A 10534-nucleotide genomic window follows, 5' to 3' on the forward strand; every position below is an offset into this window, starting at 1 on the left:
ACATTTACAACTAGCATCTTTACTTCTTACAAGCTCATCACTACATGTCTTAAGACTACCTTAGATACTTCTTGCAAGCTTATATTCTTAAAAGATCTATAGATCTATTTTACAAACTTATATAGGGCTACTATTAGCATATATTTAACTTAGCAAACACCTAAAGATTTTTTAACACAGATCTAACAAGAGAATTTCTACAAACTCACATATCTTATTTTCATCTTTTTCTATTTCTTACTCTTAATTATCACTATCTCTATTAGAAAGATTCTCTCAACTAGACAGGAAGTACATACATCATTTCTAAAGTTTAGAGTTTATAGTCAGCTTTGTTATAAAGCACTGGGATTTAGTGAGTGTTGTTGTAGAATTGTGATAGTTGTTGCTAGGGGACTGTAACCTTCCCAGGATGACACCACACTCCAAAGTTGCCAGTTCTCTCAGCCGTTCCGGACCCAGCAGAGATGCACTGTCAGCGGTAGACGGTGTTTAACTAGAGGCTGTCCCTTCACCCAAATTCATAATAGTTCCCCTAAGTGCTTCAATTCAGACAAATGTTTCTATTACAGCAGTACTCTTGGTTTGTTCTACCAAAAAACTTCCCTTCACGCTGACGGTGAAATTACCGTATTTAGCTGCTGTAAGCTCTTTGCCAAATATCGCACAGTTATTAGGTAATATAAAGTATTTTTCCAAAGGAGCTAGTAAAGCCAAAAGCGGCACAGCTCCGAACTCTATTTCCTCACTGTTTGCATTAACCAGTGACAAAACCTCAGAAACACTAATTGAGCCACTTTCATTCTGGTTCCATTGTAGGATCATCATTGGAGCTGACCTTTCTTAGTTCCAAGCTCCTTACGAAACACTCCGGTAATCACCGAGCTTCATTCTCCTCTTGTGAAAAAACACAAACATGTCCTCGACCCCATATTAACACAGGATCGGGACCCTTCCACAATCCCGAGCAGGGATCTTTCCATTTTGAATTACCCTCAGCTAAAGGACCAGGAAGATTGGAGTGAACTCTAATATGGCCCACAAAGCATGGCAGCTTTCTTTTGTAGATAGCATAAGTTTCCTTCATATCTAAGACAACGTTCAGTGTATAAACTGCTCTCTCTTGCTTTAAGGATTTTAAAGTGGCTTGTTTGATCTTATAGGTAGCTTTCTGTCATCCAACTACCGTTAAAACTTTGCACAGCTATTAGGGTAAATAAGTCATTTTACCAACCCCAAACCGCGAAGTGCCTAGTTCCATATCCTTTCAATGTTTCATTGGAACTGACACTTAAAACTCTTAGATGATTTTCCTCCTTATTCTTTTAAAAGCTGTATTTTCAGTTTACCATGAACGTATTTTTGAGCTGACAAACGTGTTTCAGGGCAATGTCGCCATCTTTAGTGGAAAAACTACCTTTCCCAGAATGCATTTCCCTTATATCAGTCCATAATAGTATCAGTCCCTTAAATCAGTCCTTTATATCATTTCCCTTATATCAGTCATTTCCCATAGTTCTTTTTGGGTCTGAGAGTCAACTTTTAAGTTCTTTTTTACCAGACTTGCTTACAAATTCTTGCCCGGGAGGTTTGAACAAAGTTTTTTGCTTTTGCAACGGGAGATTTGAACAGGCATTTTACATTTTCAATTATGGGACATTGGGAGGTTTCTGGTCTCTCCTCAGCTGGCTTTAACAGGTGTCTCTCCTTTAATTGACACTGGCCCCCAAATCAGAACTGCACCTGCCTCGTTAGCGCGCATTGAGGTGGGCAATTTCTGATAGCAACTTTCCTCGGGGCTTGTGTTTGTCTTAGCCAGTCAGTGAAAAACATTCACAACAGTTTTTTCATAGCTCTTTCAGAGAGATTTTCTCCCACTGATCTATTTCATTTTGCTTGTTCCTTCCTTCCCCAGATGCAGAGCTTCAAGTATCTGCGGCTCTGTACCTCTGCTAGCTGCCCTTGGAAGTAGGGGCTTTTTTTTTTTCTCCCCCCGAATCTGCCTCAAATTCTAGCAGCTTTTTCAGGTCATATTTTTCTGGGGAGGAATCGGTCCCTTCTGTTTCTTTAGAGTCTTTCTCCCAGACAGTTCCCAGTTTGGTCTCAGTTTATCCCCTCTACCCCAGAAACAGTTTCCGATACTACAGTGGCGGCTTTCCCTGCTACTGAAGGTAGGGCTTTTTGTCTGTTTTCCGGGTCTGTGTGATTTGCGTACAGACTGAAAAATCTAACAAGGGAGGTTTTTGCCATTTCTAAACCCCCATTAGCACAGGTGTTTTGCCTCATCAGGCCTTCACCTGGCTCAGTCCCCCAGTGGGTTGCATTTGCTTGTCTGGGTGCTCAAGGACAGAGCTTATGCCAGAGGCAATCACCCCTCAGGGCTACACTCCCTCATCTTATGGGAGTCAGTTGAAACAAAGCTTTTCTCTAAGAGGTGTTTTCTCTGACAGAAAAGAAAGCTTTACTCCTGGATAGTTCTGTTCTGCCCTGGGTGGGCTCTTTCCCCAGACAGTGTTCTGACTCAGCAGCACAACTGCTTCAGACACAGTTCAGCTTTACTGTTTTCTCAGAAAGGTCCTTACTCTGATAGGAAAGCTTTTCTCAGGTTTCTTTTTGCAGCTGTGGACCTATCAACCCGGGACTTGTAGGAAAGTGGACAACTGTGCCGTTCCCACTGGCTTTAGTTTTGTTCATTGGCAATCTTCCCCTGGGTCCTGCACCTTCCTGCCTCAGCTCTGTGCTCCAGGAAGTTTACCACTGCAGGAACCCTAGTATCCCCAAAATGCACCCCAACTCAGAGACGCTGGCCAGTCACCTCTGGGTTTTTGGTCAGAATCGAGATGCTAACAGTTTGCATGCTTCAGGGGATCTTTGCATAAGGACCATTAGGAGCACCTTTTCATTCTGAAATGCTCAACTCAGAAACAAAACCCTTGATGCCTCAGCTCGGTTGTAACTGAAAAGCTTGGCTTTTTTGCTTTTCTCAGGTAAAGTTTTCCGCCCTTTTGGGCTCTCTGTAGCTCTTTACCCACACTCTCCCAAGCGTTTCCCTCAGGGTACTCTGACCCACTGTCTTTTACTAGCTTGAAGAAACAGAGCTTAGAAGAGGTTTTTAGAACTTGTCCCTGCCTCCTGCATTGCAGGGAGGATTGTTAAAGCTTGAAAGAACTTAGGGTTTGCTGTCTTAAGAGGTTTGTTGTTTTCCCTTAGAGCTAATCACAGGTGGTCTCCATATTAATATCTTCAGGTGATTCTAATTTTTGTCCTTTTGAGAAAGTTAAAGGCTTTAGTTTTTAAGTTTAAGAGCTTTTAAGATTAAGGCTTTTTAGAGAGTTTTTTCCCCCCAAAATTTTCCAAGAAAAGCTTTTAGTTAAGAGAAAGATCTTTTTTCCCCCAGGAGAAAGACCAACTTTCCCCAAAACTTCCCAACTTTAAACTTTGGCTTTTTACACCCCCATTTTTGCCTCAGGGAGAAATCACTTTCTCCTGCCGCTTGGACTTAGCATTTCAGTTGTCCCCAGGACAAAAGCTTCCATAGGAAACTTTTTCTTCCCCATAAGCTCAAAGAGCTTTTTTACTACCCAAAAAGCCCAAAGAAAGATTTTTCCCCCAGTTTGCATTCAGAGCCCCCAAGTTAGAAAATTGAAGTTTTTCTGTCTAGTTGCCTTATTTTTTCCTACACAATCTTACACTTCTAAGTTTTTCCTAAACTATATTATTACCCTATGCCTTATACTTATTTTTCACAGATAGAAATTGAGAAAGGGATAGAAGATAGAAAATTTTGACAGAAGAGAATTTCGCTGCAGCATCGGACATCCTTCCAGTCCGCTTTCCTTTTCTCTCGAGGATAAAACCCCTGCCTCTCAAAAATATATATATAAAAAATATATAATTTCCATAACACCGGCATGCCTCATCCACTGGCAGGGCTGAACTCAGCACTTTCGCCAAAAACTCTGTAATAAAACTATTATTTTCCTTTATCTTTAGTCCCTATTACTTTGTCTTTAGTCCCTGTTCATTTGTCTTTAGTCCCCCCTTTTTTTCTTTAGTCCCTTTTTTCTTTTTTCTTTAGTCCCTGTTCATGGCGCCATTCTGTGGGGCGTTTACCCAACCACCCCCACAGTTCCCCAGAGTTTTCTTGAGTGCGAACAGCAGGAAATATTAGATAGAAGGATTTATTGCAGAGAATATCGCGGAGATAAACAGATAGAAAATAAAGGATAGCCTCGAGAGGGCCTGGAACCTATTCCAACGGGCCCCGACTGGCTCTGCCCCAGGGTTTTTATAGAGACGCCAAGGGGTGGAGCAAAAGACCTCCTCCCCCAGCACAGCCAAGTGCAGACCATCTCAGACACCTGCACTCAGTCCCGTGGTCCTAATCATCCTCTATGCGGACCTGCTGGGTAAAGCCACGAGGAACCCGAGAACGGGCTCCCACACAGAACACTAACTAAGACATATTAGGTCTAAAGATCTTCCCCAAATTCTCACTGTGGCATAAAATCTACAGGTTCTTACTGGGGTTTAAGGCCTTCTCCAGGTTCTCACAGGTATCTTGAAGGGTTTAAACTCTCCCACTCTCACAGCTGTGTTAAGGCTTCAGTTCTCTGAAAAAGGCAAAACAGGTGTCTGTCCTATGAAGGGCCATTTATCCACAATAGCCTTACACTCAGGGACGAGAGAAAACAAACACTGGCCTAAGTTAGGTCAGACTCATCATGCCTCAAGGACAAGTCCAGCAGCCCCTTCTGAGTCACGTCTGAATTTGCCCAAGCTTGTGCAAATATATCCAAAAATGATAGGACTAAATCTCAGCCAATTAAAAGTATACTAATGTAACTGCTGCTTGCTTAACCAATTATTCATGAGATGACCTAACTGTTCCTGAAACACCCCTTAGCTGTGCTTAAAAGGAACTTCCATGATCCTCTTGGGATCATAACCATTTTGTACAGGTGAACGATCCTGCATATGCTAGAATATTAATATCCACTCTTTGCTTTTATATACTATTTGGTCTGGGGTCTCCTTTAGTGTTTCCTCAGACCCTTACAATCTAAGGCCTTTCCCAAAGTCTTCATTTAGATCTTAGGCCTTCCCCAGATATTCTCTGGAGCCTAAAACTTTTACTAGTTCTCACTGGGACTCAAGGCTTCCCAGGTTGTCACTGGAATCTAAGGTTTTGCCATGTTCTCGCTGGGCCTTAAAACCTTGAGGGATAAAGCCTTCCCTATGCTACCACTATGGCCTAAAACCTTCTATAGGTTCTTACTGAAGTTCAAGGTATTCCTCAGTGTCTTAATGGTGCCTAAGGTCTTTCCCATATTCTCACAGCATCTGAAAGCTTCAGGTTCTTACTAGGGCTGAAGGCTTTCCCCAAGTTATCAATAGGGCCCAAGGCCTTCCCAGGTTCTCACTGGAACCTAAGGCATTAGCCAGGATTTAACTGGGCCCTGCAATTTTTCTCCCATTCTCAGAGGGTCTCTAAGGCCTTTGACAGATTTTCATTGGGTCTGAATATCTTCCCCATGTTCTCATTGTGGATTTTAATCTTCTATACCTTCTCAGTGGGGTTTAATCCTCACAAGATCAAAGCCCTTCTCCAAAGTCTCATTGAGGCTTTGGTCTTCCCCAGGTTCTCAGTGGAGCCTAAAACCTACTACAGGTTCTAACTGGAGCCTTCACTCTTCTGAAGGTTGTCACTGTGGTCTTGAAAGACTATAGCCCTTCAGGCTTACACCCCCAAGCCTCAGGAAAAGAGAAACTTCAAGCACCAGGAAATGAGAAACTAAAAATCTAGTTCCCAGGGCAACCTGACTCAGCCACTACTCAATCGCCCCTGTAACAATATAACAATGTAAAAAGATTTCTGTTAAGAGATGTGCTCAACTGTGACTGGGATAGTTGCAGGTGTTCCAGGAAGGATCACCGTGACCTGTGTGTAAGCTCCACTCCCGCCCTGATACCCCCCTTGAGGTTTACATAACTGTATCCCCTCTGTGATCACCCTGTGATCAGACCATGTTCTTGGTCTGATCAAAAAATTGTATGGAAATTGTAATCTTATGGTTTTTGTGGGTTTTCCTTTAAAAGCCCTTATGGGGCTGCAGTAAGATGCAACTCTTGCTCTTGGGAGCAGAGGAGCCCTTCTATATAGAAGCTTAATAAATCCTCGTGCTGTTGCATCAACTGGACTGGAGTCTGGGTTCTTGGGGCGCCCACTTGAGACCCTAAACTTTGGGGTCCAATAGTCTAAAGCCTTCCCCATGTTCTCACAAGGATCTAACATCTTATGCAAGTTTCCACTGGGTCTTAAAGCCTTGCTCAGTTTCTCAATGGGAAATTAAGTCATTACCCAAGTTCTCACTGATACATAAAAATTTTCATGAGTTCTCACAAGTTCTATAAGGCTATTGACATGTTTTCACTGGATCTCAAGACTTTCCCTTGGTTCTAACTCTGGCCTAAAACATTCTGCAGGTTCTCACTGTGGCCTAAGGCCTAAGGCCTTTCCAGGTTGTAACTGAGGTCTAAGGCCTTCCCTATGTTATCATTGAATCTTAAAGCCTTGCCAAGGCTCTTCTGGTGCCTGAGGCATTACCTAGGGTCTCAAATGTGCTTAAAATATTTTCCATGTTATCACAGAGTCTAGAAGACTTCAACAGATTTTCCCTGCATCTGAAGACTTCCCCATTTTCTCAGTGTGGCCTAAACCTTCTACAGGTTCCCACTGAATCTTAAGACAATTTCTATGTTCTCAATGTGATCTAATTCCTTTTCCATAGTTTCATTGAGGCCTACAGCCTCCCCAGCTTCTCATTGGTGCCTAAAACCTTCTACAGGTTCTTACTGAGGCCCAAGGCCTTTCCAAGTTTTAACTGGAAATTATGTCCTTCCCCATGTTCTCACTGTATTTTAAAGACTTGCCCAGGTTTCACTGGAGAAAAAGGCATTTGTAAGTGTCTCATAGGGACCTAAAAATTTCTGCATATTCCCACAGCATTTATAAGCCTTCAAGATATTTTCACTGTGTCTGAAGGCCTTCTCCATATACTCACCATGGCCTAAAGCCTTCTACATTTTTTCCACTGGAGCTTAAGACATTCCCCAGGTACTCAGTGAGATCTAAAATCTTTCTCACATTCTCACTGGTTCTTAAATCTTCCACCAGGTTCTCATCGGGGCCTAAAGCTTTCCTCCAGTTATCAGTGGCATCCTAAGACCTTCCCAGGTTGCCACTTGGGCATACAGCCTTCCTGTTTCTCATTGGTGTCTGAGGTATTTCCCAGGTTCTCATTGGGGCCTAAGGTCTTCCCATGTTGTTACTAGTCCTCAGTGTTCTCATTGGGTCTTCAAGCCTTTTCCAGGTTCTCACTGGATACAAAAGCATTACCAAGCTGTCTCATTGGGGCCCCAAAATTTTTACTAGATGTCCTGGGGTCTTTAAAGCCTCTAACTAGTTTTCACTGGGTCAAAAGACCCCATTCTCACTTTGGCATAAAACCTTTCCCAGGTTCTCATAGGTATCTGAGGCCTTCTCCAAAGTCTCACTGAGGCCTTAGGTCTTTCCCAGGTATTCACTGGTGCCTAAAATTTTCTACAGATACTCACTAGGGTCTAAGACCTTCCCATGTTCTTAATGTGTCTTTAAGCCTTGCTCAGGTTTTCATAGGAGCCTAAGGTATTACCCAGGATCTCACTGGAGCCTAAAAATTTTCTCAAATTCACACTGGTTCTATAAGGTCTTCAATACGTTTTCACTATGTCTGAAGGCCTTCTCCAGATTCTGACTGGTGCTTAAGGACTTCTCTAGGTACTCACTAGTATCTAAGGCCTTTTCCAAAGTCTCATTATGGCTTTCGGTTTTCCCCAAGTATTCACTGGAAACTAAAACCTTCTAAAGGTTCTCCCTGGGCCTAAGGATTTCTTAGGATTTCACTGGTATATAAGGCCTTCCACATGTACTCCCTGGGTCAAAAATCCTTGCCCAGGCTCTCATTGGATCCTAAGGCATTCATCAGGATCTCAATGGGACCTAAGGTCTTTCCCATGTTCTCACTGGTTCTTAAAGATTTTTCAGTTTCTCACTGGGGCCTAATGCCTTTCCTAGATTGTCAGCAGGGCTTAAGGTCTCCTCCAGGTTCTGAATGGGTCTTAAAGCCCTGTCTAGCTTCTCACAGGAGCCTAAGGTATTACCCAGGGTCTCACTGGAGCCTAAAATATTTCTCAAGTTCTCCCTGGTTCTATAAAACCCTCAACATGTTTTTACTATGTCTGAAGGCTTTCCCTATGTTCTCACTCTGGCCTTCTACAGGTTTTAACTGGGTCTAAAGGCCTTAACCACGTCCTCACTGTGATCTAAGGCCTTCCCTAAAATCTCATTGAGACATAACACTTTTTCCAGGTTATCACTGAGACCTAAAGCAATCTACAGGTTCTTACAGTGGCTTAGGGCCTTTCTAGGTTGTCACTGGAGTCTAAGTCCTTCCTCCTGTTCTCAATGAGTCTTCAAACCTTGCCCACATTCTCACTGAAGCCTAAGGCTTTCCACAGGGTTTCACTGCTGCCTAAAAACTTTCCCAAGTTCTCACAGGGTCTGTTAGACCTTTAGATTTTCTCTGGGTCTGAAGATTTTTCACATGTTCTCACTGATGCTTAAACCTTTGCCCTGGTTTTCACTGGAGCTTCAGGCATTGCCCAGGGTCTTACTGGAACGTAATAATTTTGTCAAATTCTCATTAAGTCTACAAGGCATTCAGAAAGTCTTTGCTGGGTTTGTAGGCCTTCTGCATGTTCTCTTGGTGGCTTAAAAATTTCTAGAAGTTTTCACTGGTGCCTACATTTTTCCAAAGTTATCACAGTGTCTCTAAGGTTTTTGACAGGTTCTCACTGTGTCTAAAGACTTTCTCCATGGGCTCCCTGTGGTCTACCACCTTCTACAGTTTTCTCACTGGAGCTAATGGCATTCTCCAGGTTCTCACTGTGATCTCAGGTCTTCTCTAGGTTTCTTTGAGGTCTTAAGACTTTTTTAGGATCTCACTGGAACCTAAAACCTTCTACTGATTCTCACTGGTGATTAAGTTCTCCAGTTTTTCATTATGAAATGAGGCTTCCCCTAAATTTTCATTGAGACCTTCCCTAAATTTTCTTTGAGGCCTTCTCTAGGTTCTCACTATGGCCTAAAACCTTCTACAGATTCTCACTGGAGTTTAAGGTATTCCTTAGGGTCTAAATGTGGCCTAAGGCCTTTCTCATGTTCTCAGTGTCCCTTAAATCTGCTCCAGTTTCTCAGTGTAATTTAAGGCCTCTGTGAGATTATCACTGGGTACTAAGGCTTTCACAGGTTGTCAGTGGGGCCTAAAGTCTTCCCAGATTCTCACATTTTTTTGAAGTCCTTTTGCAGTTTCTTACTGTAGCCTAAGGCTTTCTCAGGTTGTCACTGGGGTGTAAGGCTTCACCATGTTTTCACTGTGGCTTGAAGTCTCCAGGTTCTCACTGTGATCTGAACTTTCTCCAATGTGTCATTGAAGCCTTTGTCCTCCCTCAGGTTCTCACTGGAGCCTATAATCTTCCCCAGGTTCTCACTGTTTCCTAAAGACTTTTAGAGGTTCTCAGTGGGCCTAAAGGCCTTCTGCAGATTCTGACAGAGATCTAAGAAATTCTGAAAGTCTCACTGAGCCCTGTGCCTTCCCCAGGTTATCACTGGAGCCTAAAACTTCCTACAGGTTCTCTCAGGGGCCTAAAGCCTTCTCTAGCTTCTTACTGGGGACTAATGTGTTTCTTAGTTTTACTGGGGTTTAAGGCCTTCCTAGATTGTCATTGGGACCTAAGGCCTTCTGAGATACTCACTGGGGCCTTAGGACTTCTCAGGTTGTCACTATGGTCTACAGTATTCCCCATGTTCTCACTGGGTCTTAAAGCCTTGCCCAAGTTCTCAGTGGAGCCTAAGGTAATACCCATGGAATTCATGGGCCCCCATATTTTTCCATGTTCTCACAGGTTCTATAAATCCTTCATCAGTTTTTCACTGTGTCTAAAGGCTTTCCCCATGTTCTCACTGTGGCCTCAAACCTTCTGTTGATTCTCACTGAGACAAGGGCTTTCTCCAATGTCTACCTGAGGCCTGAGGCCTTCTTTGTGTTCTTATTAGAGCTAAAATGTTCTCTAAGTTCTCACTCATGCTTAAGGCCTTCTCCAGTTTCTCACTATGATCTAAGGCCTTCCTCACTGTTTCATTGAGGCCTAAGGCTTTGCTCAAGTTATCTCTGGGGCCTAAGCCTGCCCAGTTGTTGCTGGTGTCTAAGGCATTCCATAGATTCCTACTGTGGCCCAAGGCCTTCAGCAGTTGTCACTTGGGTCTAAGATATTTCTAATGTTCTCAATGGATCTTAATGCTTTGCATAAGGAGTTACTTTGTGTCTCAAGCTACCTGAAAATTTTCACACATTCTCACAGGTTACATATTAGGCCTTTGACAGGTCTGTACTAGGTCTCCAGACAGTCACCATGTTCTCACAGTGTCCCAAAA

The sequence above is a fragment of the Peromyscus eremicus genome, chromosome 1 (assembly GCF_949786415.1).
Source record: "Peromyscus eremicus chromosome 1, PerEre_H2_v1, whole genome shotgun sequence".
NCBI lineage: Eukaryota > Metazoa > Chordata > Mammalia > Rodentia > Cricetidae > Peromyscus > Peromyscus eremicus.